The sequence below is a fragment of the Saccoglossus kowalevskii genome, chromosome 14 (assembly GCF_978046115.1).
Source record: "Saccoglossus kowalevskii chromosome 14, keSacKowa6.1, whole genome shotgun sequence".
Taxonomy (NCBI): domain Eukaryota; kingdom Metazoa; phylum Hemichordata; class Enteropneusta; family Harrimaniidae; genus Saccoglossus; species Saccoglossus kowalevskii.
The window spans coordinates 14,234,053-14,248,873 of NC_140654.1; the positions used below are offsets into that span (position 1 = coordinate 14,234,053).

Below are 14,821 nucleotides of genomic sequence, written 5' to 3' on the forward strand. Positions count from 1 at the left end.
GACAAAAAAAAGACAAAACTGTCATTGACTTGCATGAGCTCAATCAGGTAGATCAGTGTATAATGCCGATAATAATAAATACAGCTCTCACCCAAACAATCCCTCAATGAAATAAATACAGGCTCTTCACCATTAAATAGTTTTCACAAATATACGTGCAGTTTCATCTATGCAATTGCGGGACCTAAAATGAGTTTCTTACAATGATTTCCTTTGTGAAAAAATACGTTAGCTAATTGAACACGGCTTTTTATACGACTAAAATATAATCGCACATTTTTTCTTAAGGTGACATATCTGACTTGATAGCATGGCTCCAACGATGAAGTTCGGTGAATACTAGGTTCAAATGCTTTTCGCATTTCTTCTTACTTGCCCTTTTAACAAATCTTGTCGTGTTAGATTTTTAACAAAAAAAGAGTCCACGGATTATAAATTCATCTTAACAACTTTTAAACACATTGCATCTCATACTCTAAGGTTGCATCAAATTAAATCTGATGGTATACATTGTTTAAATATCAATCAAAATCTGCATATTCACGATGAACGGAAATCGTTCTTGATCGGCTACCCTCTTCTCCACTCTAGTTAATAGCTAACCGAGATAACCCAGAAACGTATACTGATACCACTATTATTAATAAGAAGCTGTCAACAACGTTGTTCGAGCTTAGGCTGTCCTAGAGAGTAGCATGAGTACCATAATGGCCGGATGTTTATAAAATTCTGCCATAGTGGCAGGTAAGAAATAAAATACCCACTGCAGGGCCTGCCCTGGGTGGGGGATTTGCCACTTAGACAAGCAGGCGGGGACCTTTGTTTTCGATGGCCACTTGTTATGTATTTAAGATTTTAATAGTTGTATACGAATTTAGATGGAAACAACAAAATTGTATTACGCCTATCATAAACGTAAAAAAAAACATTAGTAAAGTCACTGAATGCGACGAGAACACAGTAAAACACTGTTAGTTAAACTTTTGACGATTTTATTCAATTTGCACAAAACCAGGCAGTATTAAATGTAATTCTTTCTTTGCATGTTTTGATTTTCTTCTTCTGTCATTTCTACTACAATACAAATTAAGTAATTTATTATTTAATTTCACCACAAAAAATTATTGTAAATTAAACAATTCCTATTTTAATTTTATTTGGGTTTTGGGAACTGGAGTCGTGAATTGTCAAAATGGGTTTGCTTTATAACACAACGCATGATTTACTCATGGATATGTTTCTCATAAGAGTGGAAGTGTCTTCCCAATGTTTGAAAAGGACATTAAATTTTGATAATACAATTTTGAACGTATTTTAACGAATAACATTCATAATTTTATTTATTTTCATTTGCTAGTAGTCTGTGTGACCTGTTTTCACAGTTTCATACACTTATTTCATTTGGTATGTGACATGCATATCGTAAACATAATACCCATAGGAATCTTTCTGAAAAAATGGATTAACATATGGATGTGATGCGGTAATAACTAAAGTATTATATATGCCATGTATCATATTTTTCTGAATATGATGACAAAGTGGAATTAGAAACAATTTGCATATTTTCCTGTGTTCAACAAACCTTACGTCTTATTTAGAAACTCTTTTTAAAAATACGTTCAGAAATCGACAATTTTTAATAAACAATTTGAAAGGGTATTCTACGTATTTGTTTTTGCCCGAAATAAAAATCGAAGAAAGTACTGCGCTTATTTTCGAAGCGAGCACATCACGATCAAAATATATATTTATGATGAACGATTTTATATGTATGCGTATGTCCAAAACTGTATGTTCGACTAAACTATATGAAAGGTCCCTTAAAATTGTACGTGGGAATAACAAAACGTACTTAACATACTTAACGTAGGTTCTTAACAAAAGTCTTATAAGGATATCCATGTCCAAAAACACAACACGAGCGACTCACGTCAATGGACAAGTACATTACACTTCATAGTCGAATCAATGAGACAAAGGTATATGGTGTGTGTGAGGTGATGTCGGGATTTGTAAACAGCACGATTGTTTCACGCGTAGGATCAGCCAGATATCATTCATAATCAAGTGATTTTGTATATGAAATCTAATGTGGACACTGACAAATGACATTACTACCACTCGAGATTATCCTTGTAACAGTTTTATTGTATTTTCAGATAAGCCTATTATATCTGCCATCTCACCAACATCCTTGGCTTAATAGTTTTAATTAAAAGTTAATTTTAGTTTAGTTTTAAGTTAGCGAAATGACATCGCCTGTGTGCACACTTCCCAGTAGTTACTAGTAAATGTGTGGCCATATTATATCTCTGGGAAGTAGATATGTGCATTGAAGTCGTTAAATGAGCTAATAATTCATACGAATCTCTGCATCGAAGTGCACATCACCATATCAGTAGTAAACGTGTAAATGTGAAGAATGATTTCACATGGCCACCTAATAGTTCAACCAAATCTCTTTTTTCGTGTACAGAATGTATAATTAGAAATGTATATCTCAAAGAAAGCTCCACAAAAGAACAACAAACTTCCCCTGATGTAGCCAAACACTACTAACGCTACATTGAACTTTCCATCACTAAGAAAGCATTACAATTTATGCATCTCCATCTAAGTCATATTTACACCTGCTTTGGTGTTGGAGCAAAATGCGCTGAATACAGGGCCAGAAAAATAAATTGAATTGTACATTTGTATAGTAGAATACTGCAATGATTCAAAGTTGTTCAAACAACATTAAAACAGAACATATGTATAATATATAGCTAATGTATAATAATGCTAATTTAGCTAATAGCCGATTATTTGAATTGATATGATAAGCTTAATATCATTTTCTGAAAGATCATTTCTAAACGCAAAAACGGAAATTATTGTTGCTCACAGTCATTCAACAAATCCAAAGAAGTAAACTAAACTAAAAATGTTTCGGTATGGCCATTTTTGTTGTTAATAGTGTAAAAGAGTGTTAGGTTATATGAATCAAATGCATGATTAATTAAATGATACAAATAAATTATGTATGTATGTACTCAATAATTGACGAAAATATAAACATTATTGGCGAATGCACCACCCTCACCATCCCCAGCACAATCGGTTGACGCACCGTATATGTCATACGTTTGACAAGCAGTGCAACTTGATGCGCACCATCCTCCATTTTGAATCGCAAACATTCCGTAACCATTATCTCGAGCCACTGCCGCACATTTTTCAATAGGATTTAAGCGTGATTGGTATAGTCCGTCCAGTCGCGGATCAGTTCCTTCAAGGGTTGGAATTGCACGTATTTGTGTATCAGTGAAACACCCAATGAGTGCGTAATCTGAAAGCGAAAGGAAAATATAACAAAACATCTAAAGCAACAAATACAAATATAGCTGCAATGTCGTCTTCACTCAGTAGTCGCCACTCAGCGCGTGTTTGCAATTCGTGTGAAGAAATAATACGAGGTTATTACGAGGACACCTCAAAGTATGCAAGAAGACAGTACAGCGGCAGTATCGACCGACGGCACGGTTACAACTTATGGCGTTACGATGCCAGATGTATAATATTGTGTTTTACTTGCGCTTTAAGCCACAGGACCCGAATGAATGCGCTTATTACCAATAAATGTAGGTAGAACAAAAGCATCAAATTTATTTAGTAAAACGGAGGCAGCATGGCGTATCGACAATCTACTGCAGTTGCTATATTGGTGTTGTGTGCTCTTATACGTGAATTCTAGTAAGATTGTTGGTATTTAGTGTCACATATCTAGATAAATGGTGCAAATATTGTGTATATTCTCCATGCAATGTATTCACATGTATAATTCGGTCTCACTTAGTCTACCACACACCATTGTTTTATTCCAGTTAGATTATTAAGATTCTCGGCTGAAGTGCAATGCTTATAATATTTTGTCAAACGTTATTAAACCAATCATGTTTTGCTCAATCCAGATCCAAACCACCTCGCACTCAACAAGTTAGATAATTAGTTTTTAAAGCTGGCAGATATTTTTCGAAAACATTTTCTTAGACCTAAATTGTGAGGTCGCAGGCAAAATTTGTGAAAGGGTGCTAATAAGAAGTTCTTTTATAGCTCAACCATCAATGAATATCAACGCATATTTAATACGAAAAATATTTTGTATCTGAATCGCATAAATGACATACTCACCACATGAAGTTCCGTTACAGGGACATAGGGGTATATTAGCCGATGAGCAAACGCCGTCACAATCTGGAGAGCATGGTGTTTCAGTTGTGGCTGAAATAGAGAACAATGAACGCGACTTACTGAGGCTACTATTCAATACATTGGGACGCTTGAATCAAGGTTCCGATGCTTTGGTGATTAATAACTGTTTCATAGTTTATTTCCTATTTTTTTTTAAATCTAATATTTTTTTTTCATATGGGGATAGACTAGGTGTTCCCATGTATTAAATACAAGTTTTGATGTAACTAACTTACCAGAGATTCTCGTAATTGCAGTTGTGATAGGCGATACTGTTGTTTTAGGAGTTGTTGGCAGTACACTTGAGAATTCTGAAGTTGAAATGGTTGGTGGTGCGGATGTTTGTGGTGCTGTTGATGGTGTAATGAAAGGTGGCCCTGTTGTATATGGTGTACTTGATGCCAATGATGTAGGTGGAATAGTCGACTGTGGTATAGTTGGTGGTGCTGTAGTAGGTGACCCTGTTGTATGTAGAATAGTAGATAGCATTGATGTCGGTGGCATAGTCGACTGTGGTATAGTTGGTGGTGCTGTAGTAGGTGACCCTGTTGTATGTAGAATAGTAGATGGCATTAATGTAGTTGGCATAGTCAACTGTGGTATAGTTGTTGGTGCTGTAGTACGTGACCCTGTTGTATGTAGAATTGTAGATGACATTGATGTAGGTTGCATAGTCGACTGTGGTATAGTTGTTGGTGCTGTAGTAGGTGACCCGGTTGTATGTAGAATTGTAGATGCCATTGATATAGGTTGCATAGTTGACTGTGGTATAGTTGGTGGTGCTGTAGTAGGTGACCCAGTTGTATGTAGAATTGTAGATGGCATTGATGTAGGTGGCATAGTCGACTGTGGTATAGTTGGTGGTGCTGTAGTAGGTGACCCTGTTGTATGTAGAATAGTAGATGGCATTGATGAAGGTGGCATAGTCGACTGTGGTATAGTTGGTGGTGCTGTAGTAGGTGACCCTGTTGTATGTAGAATAGTAGATGGCATTGATGTAGTTGGCATAGTCGACTGTGGTATAGATGTTGGTGCTGTGGTAGGTGACCCTGTTGTATGTAGAATAGTAGATGGCATTGATGTATGTGACATAGTCGACTGTGGTATAGTTGATGGTGCTGTAGTAGGTGACCCTGTTGTATGTAGAATAGTAGATGGCATTGATGTAGGTGACATAGTCGACTGTGGTATAGATGGTGGTGCTGTAGTAGGTGACCCTGTTGTAAGTAGAATAGGAGATGCTATTGATGTAGGTGGCATAGTCGACTGTTGTATTGTTGGTGGTGCTGTGGTAGGTGACCCTGTTGTATGTAGAATAGTAGATGGCATTGATGTAGTTGGCATAGTCGACTGTGGTATAGTTGGTGGTGTTTTGGTTGGTGATTCTGTTGTATGTGGAATAGTAGATGGCTTTGATGCAGCTGACATAGTCGACTGTGGTATAGTTGTTGGTGCGGTAGTAGGTGACCCTGTTGTATGAAGAATTGTAGATGCCATTGATGTAGGTTGCATAGTCGACTGTGGTTTAGTTGGTGGTGCTGTAGTAGGTGACCCAGTTGTATGTAGAATAGTAGATGCCATTGATGTATGTGACATAGTCGACTGTGGTATAGTTGGTGGTGCTGTAGTAGGTGACCCTGTTGTATGTAGAATAGTAGATGACATTGATGTAGTTGGCATAGTCGACTGTGGTATAGTTGGTCGTGTTTTGGTTGGTGATTCTGTTGTATGTGGAATAGTAGATGGCTTTGATGCAGGTGACATAGTCGACTGTGGTATAGTTGGTGGTGTTTTGGTTGGTGATTCTGTTGTATGTGGAATAGTAGATGGCTTTGATGCAGCTGACATAGTCGACTGTGGTATAGTTGGTGGTGCGGTAGTAGGTGACCCTGTTGTATGAAGAATTGTAGATGCCATTGATGTAGGTTGCATAGTCGACTGTGGTTTAGTTGGTGGTGCTGTAGTAGGTGACCCTGTTGTATGTATAATTGTAGATGCCATTGATGTAGGTGTCATAGTCGACTGTGGTATAGTTGGTGGTGCGGTAGTAGGTGACCCTGTTGTATGTAGAATTGTAGATGCCATTGATGTAGGTGGTATAGTCGACTGTGGTATAGTTGGTGGTGCTGAAATAGGTGATCCTGTTGTATGTATAATTGGAGATGCTATTGATGTAGGTGGCATAGTCGACCGTGGTATAGTTGGTGGTGTTTTGGTTGGTGATTCTGTTGTATGTGGAATAGTAGATGGCTTTGATGCAGGTGACATAGTCGACTGTGGTATAGTTGGTGGTGCGGTAGTAGGTGACCCTGTTGTATGAAGAATTGTAGATGCCATTGATGAAGGTGGCATAGTCGACTGTGGTATAGTTGGTGGTGCTGTAGTAGGTGACCCTGTTGTATGTAGAATAGTAGATGGCATTGATGTAGTTGGCATAGTCGACTGTGGTATAGATGTTGGTGCTGTGGTAGGTGACCCTGTTGTATGTAGAATAGTAGATGGCATTGATGTATGTGACATAGTCGACTGTGGTATAGTTGATGGTGCTGTAGTAGGTGACCCTGTTGTATGTAGAATAGTAGATGGCATTGATGTAGGTGACATAGTCGACTGTGGTATAGATGGTGGTGCTGTAGTAGGTGACCCTGTTGTAAGTAGAATAGGAGATGCTATTGATGTAGGTGGCATAGTCGACTGTTGTATTGTTGGTGGTGCTGTGGTAGGTGACCCTGTTGTATGTAGAATAGTAGATGGCATTGATGTAGTTGGCATAGTCGACTGTGGTATAGTTGGTGGTGTTTTGGTTGGTGATTCTGTTGTATGTGGAATAGTAGATGGCTTTGATGCAGCTGACATAGTCGACTGTGGTATAGTTGTTGGTGCGGTAGTAGGTGACCCTGTTGTATGAAGAATTGTAGATGCCATTGATGTAGGTTGCATAGTCGACTGTGGTTTAGTTGGTGGTGCTGTAGTAGGTGACCCAGTTGTATGTAGAATAGTAGATGCCATTGATGTATGTGACATAGTCGACTGTGGTATAGTTGGTGGTGCTGTAGTAGGTGACCCTGTTGTATGTAGAATAGTAGATGACATTGATGTAGTTGGCATAGTCGACTGTGGTATAGTTGGTGGTGTTTTGGTTGGTGATTCTGTTGTATGTGGAATAGTAGATGGCTTTGATGCAGGTGACATAGTCGACTGTGGTATAGTTGGTGGTGTTTTGGTTGGTGATTCTGTTGTATGTGGAATAGTAGATGGCTTTGATGCAGCTGACATAGTCGACTGTGGTATAGTTGGTGGTGCGGTAGTAGGTGACCCTGTTGTATGAAGAATTGTAGATGCCATTGATGTAGGTTGCATAGTCGACTGTGGTTTAGTTGGTGGTGCTGTAGTAGGTGACCCTGTTGTATGTATAATTGTAGATGCCATTGATGTAGGTGTCATAGTCGACTGTGGTATAGTTGGTGGTGCGGTAGTAGGTGACCCTGTTGTATGTAGAATTGTAGATGCCATTGATGTAGGTGGTATAGTCGACTGTGGTATAGTTGGTGGTGCTGAAATAGGTGATCCTGTTGTATGTATAATTGGAGATGCTATTGATGTAGGTGGCATAGTCGACCGTGGTATAGTTGGTGGTGTTTTGGTTGGTGATTCTGTTGTATGTGGAATAGTAGATGGCTTTGATGCAGGTGACATAGTCGACTGTGGTATAGTTGGTGGTGCGGTAGTAGGTGACCCTGTTGTATGAAGAATTGTAGATGCCATTGATGCAGGTTGCATAGTCGACTGTGGTTTAGTTGGTGGTGCTGTAGTAGGTGACCCTGTTGTATGTATAATAGTAGATGCCATTGATGTAGGTGTCATAGTCGACTGTGGTATAGTTGGTGGTGCGGTAGTAGGTGACCCTGTTGTATGTAGAATTGTAGATGCCATTGATGTAGGTGGTATAGTCGACTGTGGTATAGTTGGTGGTGCTGAATTAGGTGATCCTATTGTATGTAGAATTGGAGATGCTATTGATGTAGGTGGCATAGTCGGCTGTGGTATTGTTGGTGGTATTTTGGTTGGTGATTCTGTTGTATGTGGAATAGTAGATGGATTTGATGCAGGTGACATAGTCGACTGTGGTATAGTTGGTGATGATGAGGTAGATGACCCTGTTGAATGTAGAATAGAAGATGACATTGATATAGGTGGCATAGTGGACTGTGGTACAGTTGGCGGAGCTGTGGTAGATGGCGCTCTTGTATGTTGAGTAGTTGATGGCATCGTGGCAGACAATGTAGTCAAATATGGTGTAATTGGTGTAACATGTTTGAGTGAGGTTGGCCGCAATGTGATCTTTGGAGTAGTTATTATGGAAGTTGTTGGTGGATAAAAGATGGGAGTTGTGGATGCCACCTGGCCACTTGATGTAGGTATGGCTGATTTGTGTGTCTTTTCAATAGGTAATGTAATATCTATATTTTGGGTTGTGAGTAATTCATGCTCTGTTGTACCAATATGTGTAACTGGCTTTGACTCAAAGGTATGTATATGTGTTACACTAATATCAGAAGTACTTAATTTATTTGTTGTATATGTAGTTGACACTATGTGATTGGTTGTTGGTGTCGTATGTATATACGTTGATCCAGGCTGCGTGCTATTTATCTGTTGGGTCGTCAGGAATAATGATGTCAACGGGGTATCTACAAAAAAATGAAACCAGTATTACCTATAAAATGGCTGCGTGTGTCAATGATTTGACGCCATTGCCTAATTTTGACATTAATAACCCTCTGGTACCATAACGTTATGTGCAATGTTCTTGTGCGAATATAAATAACTATGCAAATGTTTTTCAAAGAAAAAAAATTATGCGCCCCCCCAAAAACTTATATGTGCTTAAACAATGAACAGTTTGATTACTAGTTGATGGGATAAACCACGTGGACAGAGTGCTTGGAAAATTAAACAATGAATACAATGCATGAGGCTTTTACTTTCAAGGAAGACGAACAGACAATAAACTCCGAGCCAACTAAGCAAATGCAAATCATATTTCACAAGGTAGACAAACAACTTGAGTGATATTAAAGACTAGCAAGTCGATGTCAGTAACACAATGATGCAAATACAACCAATCGAAGCGATATATACATATCTATACGTAAGAACATATGATACTTTTCTGAGGCAAAACATTCCAATAAATCTTAGCACACTGTGAAACAAATGTTCACACTATAGTGTGTTTTTCAAGCAAACATAGTTGTGAAATTCATAAATATGTTGTGGGATCTATTTATGCTTGAATGTTTAATGATATATCTTGCGTACAATTCGTGGTGTTCCAGATAGTGTGTGCCACTTTCCTGGGTGTATGGGTCGATGTATTATATGGAGTGAGAATGAGGTCATAACATGAGTTACTGTTGAATATATGATTCAATGTATTTGCGTAGCAGCAGTGAATTATGTTTTGTTAACACTTCGTAGAATAATATCACAACCTGGTGAAGATGAGATGATTGTATGAATGAATAATTGCGCCCAAGATAAGTCTTAATTCACTATTCAAATTGGTCCTAAGTTTCTAAGTTCGGCCACATTCCTCTGTGGCTTTTACTGACACATATGGATTGCAATTAGTGTATGGTTAGTAAAGATTACCATTACCAGTCACCCGTGGATAAGCTTCATGTAAATGCTTCACACCAAGGTATATATTGTTGAAGGAATAAAACAAAACTCACATATTACTGTTACATGTTCTTCTCGGCCTTGACCAGTTACAAAAACTACAGCAGTGATTGTACCTATAATGGCTGTCACGCCTAACGTTGCTGCTATAGTGCCGAATATACCTGCTGGTGTACATGGGCAACAGAGGTTTTTCTGAAATAATAACGTCCGTGTTTACATGTAGTATCATTTGTATTTTGCAAACGTTTATTGATTGAATAGATATGAATATGTTGTTTTGTGTAGGATCATAATAAAATGTGTTATGATCACAAAGCATATACATGTTTGTTTTTTTCCAAGAACAGAGCTCGGTTATGTATATGCTATCATCTGACTACGAGGAGTCTTCTGCGATATATCTTTTATTTTGTAAAGACCCTATGCCTCTTGGCAAATGCGACATGTTATGGAATTCCTCGAACATTTGTCTGAATACTGTGCACATGTGTAGAAGAATTGATCGTCCGAAATGTGTGGTTTTCATACAATTTGCATGCAGAAAATAGTTTTTTTTTTAAGATGTAATAATTTTTCTGATTTCGTGTCCAAACAATGTAGTTTCTCACTAGGAAAGTTCAACTTGATCAGTATTGTATATATGAAGTCATAAGAATTGTTCTACAGTCTTGAATAATTTATGAAACAAACATTTTACATATGAAAACATGATTCAAAAACAGACAATAATTTACCGCTTTTAAGCACTACTTGTATTTTAACTTGTTTTGAAGATTTGTTTTCTTAGATAAAGAAACTTGTACAGGAATTATCATATTAGATTTAGATGCTGGTAATTAATTATTTATATTTATTATATAATTAACAGATCATATGTCATTCATTTTAAATCATCCATAAAAAATACTGAACTTTATCAGTGTAGTTGTAATTGTCACATGACTTGTTGGTCGGCCTCTGTGATTACAGGATGTGCGATTGTTTTTCTATTCTACTTTTAGTGGTTATCTACGAGAATCAATATTACGTGTTTACATGTGATTTGGAAGTATACTTCTAGAGAGCTTACTATTTTTTCTTTTCCCTTGCTTACAAGTTCTTTCGATTTCTCAATATAGTCCCATCTGCATGATAGAGAAAAACAAACAATATAATACTAATATGTACAATATTATTCGAAATGAACAATAAATCTCCTAACAACGAGATGACATTCTTCATTGTCACAAAATGCAAGTATAAAAACTATAGCATAAATGTAAATGCATGTCAATATGTATTTTGTTATGATAAGATTACTGTTGATATTTGTGTGAATGCTTCTGATATGTAGTTACACAACATTAGGTTCGCCTAAAACAATTATTCAGTAATCGATTAGATGTTTAATAATATATCTTTCCCTATGACCAATAAACGCGTTATGCCATTGAATCACGTGTCTATAATTAGTATCTATGTACGCAATGATAATTGTGAATGTCCTACATACATTGTTTCCGCTTTCTCTTTCAGGTCTTCTGGATCAATTTCCAATTCCCCGGATTCTACCTCCACATTTTCAGCATCACCTGTTGCAGCCATTTAACTATAAGATAAAAAAAACAGTGCCATATTTGATTTTGTAAATTGAGATAACAATGGGAGCTGTAAGATGAATAATACATTTTGTAGTGCGTCTATGTTGACAAATGACAAGATAAATTAAAGTTACACATTGTTACACAATATCCATCAAGCATTGTATTTTTACACACATTTATAACTATGACTACTATTTTGTAATAAAAATGTGTGGCAAGAACCGTCTGCAATGAATATGACATTAGCAGTATGCAACATGTTTAGACTGACAACTTATTTGTTGAGTTTGTGTAATATATTTCTCAGTAAAAGAACAATTCACAGATCCTGGCTGGTCGCAATTTGTTACTTGTAAATTAATATTTGCTTATTACGGTTCAGAGTTCATGAAAAAACATGATTTTAATTTTACTATAAAAATAGTTTCCCACATATACAACTATGCCCGAGTGTTTCCTTATATACATATATTTCCTATCGCTTTCGCTATTTTCGGGTCTTCATTGAATATGCAAAATTGTTTTCAGCCAAACTAGTAAAGCAGGTGCCTCATGTGAAATAGAATTTGCTCACTGAAAAGCTGACAGTATATCATGTTTGTACCTGAAGGTATAGTATTATAATAACACTGCTACACAGATGGTGTCAGAAGGTCATAGTTTATTTGCGAAACAATTTATCTGTATACAAATCTGTATTTGTTCACATACCACGTGCATTATATATATTACTCGCTTACTGATTTGAATATGTAACGTTTCAGTTACTTTGTGTATTTGTTTCTTTTGTGTCCTTGTACATTTTACGATTATGTATTTGGATATCGTTTGGGTATGTTGTCATTTCTACTTGAATTCAAAAGTATCTATATATGAAATTAGTGATGTTTATTGAATGAGCTATATTTGATAACCACATACGTGTAGATTGTGGTTGTACTTGACAACCATGCCCTATTGCAATGTATTTATCTTGTTACAACTACACTTTTATTTGGTAGCATACAGTACATGGTACTATTTAATGTTTAATTAATCTGTAACGAATGAACATGTCTCAAACCTTATTTTTCTGTTTTTGTTCAATTATCACGATACTGAAATGTCACGCGATTGTTTTTTTTTTACATTTTGCGTATGCGTAGACATAAACAGTACTTCCAAATCCAATTTTGAAAAGGAGTGTTTGAGTTTCTTTTTTCTACGGTTTTAAAGTTGAATTTTAACACTCGAGCGTGGCACATGAATTAAAGTATTTTGTACTGGTACACGTGTTATGCTGGTGATATCATGGCATATTACCGATAATTTTATGCATGTAGTTTAAAACCGTTAATTTTGATTTAATGACATTAATTTTATGGTCATACTATTTTAAATGTTTTTGACAACCAGAAAGCGATTATGCTATTTATTAATCCACATGTGTGAGCGTGGATGACCGACGTAAACTTTGAGTAGGCTGGCATTACCAACGTTTAATCTCGAATCTGGTTATGACATTAGCATTCATGACGGAGCATGTTATTCAAATATGACTATAGTTCACATCTTGTTATTGTTCGATTACAAACTTTCCAGTTAAGCAATCTATATATAACAATATTAAATAACATAAGTCCCGCTCGTAATCGCATTATTCGCTAGCTAGTTATAAAAATAATAACTTAGTTGAAATATTTCACATGATTCCATCATAAATGATTAACTGCATTCAAAATAAATACTCGAAATACTCAGACCATACTAATAAAATTTAGTTTTTAGATAATCATAATTTATATAAAATAAAAAAAATATATAACACGAAATCATATCATTATTGTTTTGCGCACGTCATTCACGCCAGTCATAATTTTGTCTGCTAAAATACACGTTGTTATCGACCGTCGTCTTGAGTCGGAATTAATTTATTTACATAGAAAAGAGTAAAGGTAACTAGATGATAACCGTTCTACAAACATTTATGTGTTACCTTTTCTTTGCAATATTTTTCCACAATTGAAATGTTATGTGTTACGTGTTAAATTTCACTGCGACAATAATCTGCAACTCAGAGGTCTTACGTCAATTTATTTACAGTACAGCATACTAGGGAGTTTCCTAAACACGTGTAGCAGGAATGGACCCAAATTAAAATGTCAGGTGTTTATATTTATATTTTTATACAATTACTTAACAAGTAATTCATTCATATCATATCAATTCATAAATACATTTCATACGGTGGACCACATAGACAGCGATTGACCGCCAAGCGGAAATAGATATCTATCTCCAAAAAAACAGTGGTTGTTATAATCACGTACCTGTTGGATTTTTCGTGTGGAGATACAAAACTAATAATGTTTTCAATCTTCAGGTAATAAAACCTAACTGCAGGTTGGCCTAGTAAATTGACAATATAGAAACAATGCACCTTCCGTCCGTGCATTCACAAGCTGAGCCATTTGAATACCCGTCACATACATAACTGGGTATTTTTGTCTTGGTAATAGATAATATATTAAGATATCATTCGCTGTACACTACATCACTACATTAAAAATTAATCGATGGCGGGCGCAACTTTCAAACTGCCTAAGTCATCTATTTTTCCACAATGCAAAACATTCTGCTCCTGAACCGCTGGTTGCAGTTACTTACTTTTTTTTGTAGTATGTGGTGAGTTTGTCTAATTTTGATAGAATCAATATTATGCGAATGAGTTTTCAAATAAAAACAAAGTCACGTGACAGCTTAAGTTTTCTATTGATAATATACGTGGTGCTACAAACATTTCAGAATGATCAGGCCACAAGAGTATGGATAGTATAGCACTGAAATATTCATTCAAATTTGGAACGGCCGTCAAGCAACATGACTAATACGTCTTATTATCAGATGTACTATATATTATCGGCCTCTGTCAACCTGTATATTAAAAAAGCAAAAAAAAAAAAAAAAAAAAACATTAATAAAAATAAATGCAGCTGAAAAGTGAAAAGTAGAATTAAACGCTTTCTAAGCCGAAAGCAAAGACATTAAGCATATCAATATTCAACGCACCAGATTAAAGTGGGATTCTTAGAAAATTTGCATTGACGGCTTTAATGACTCATTGATTATTTCTCGTGTGTCATGTTCAATGAGCTACTACACACATATATTGTCTGGATCGTATTAAACTTTTGAAAATAGTGCTTAATATATTACAGTTGTGCATAACAATACATTCTCAAGACCATATATGATCATTGATTGTTGCACATGGCGTGCATATTAACTAGACTAAATGACCGTATAATGTAATCGGACAAGTCAATCTTATCTCT

General features: G+C 36.2%; 1 long non-coding RNA gene across 1 annotated transcript; it reads right to left on the reverse strand.

Annotated features, from left to right (window-relative positions):
* Positions 1-10,995: 10,995 nt before the first annotated feature.
* LOC102804659 (uncharacterized) lies at positions 10,996-13,975 on the reverse strand. Its single transcript, XR_013420156.1, has 3 exons — positions 13,817-13,975; positions 11,417-11,512; positions 10,996-11,048 (listed from the first exon to the last, which is right to left on the reverse strand). It is a non-coding gene; the product is annotated as an uncharacterized LOC102804659 (long non-coding RNA).
* Between the last annotated feature and the right edge of the window lie 846 nt (positions 13,976-14,821).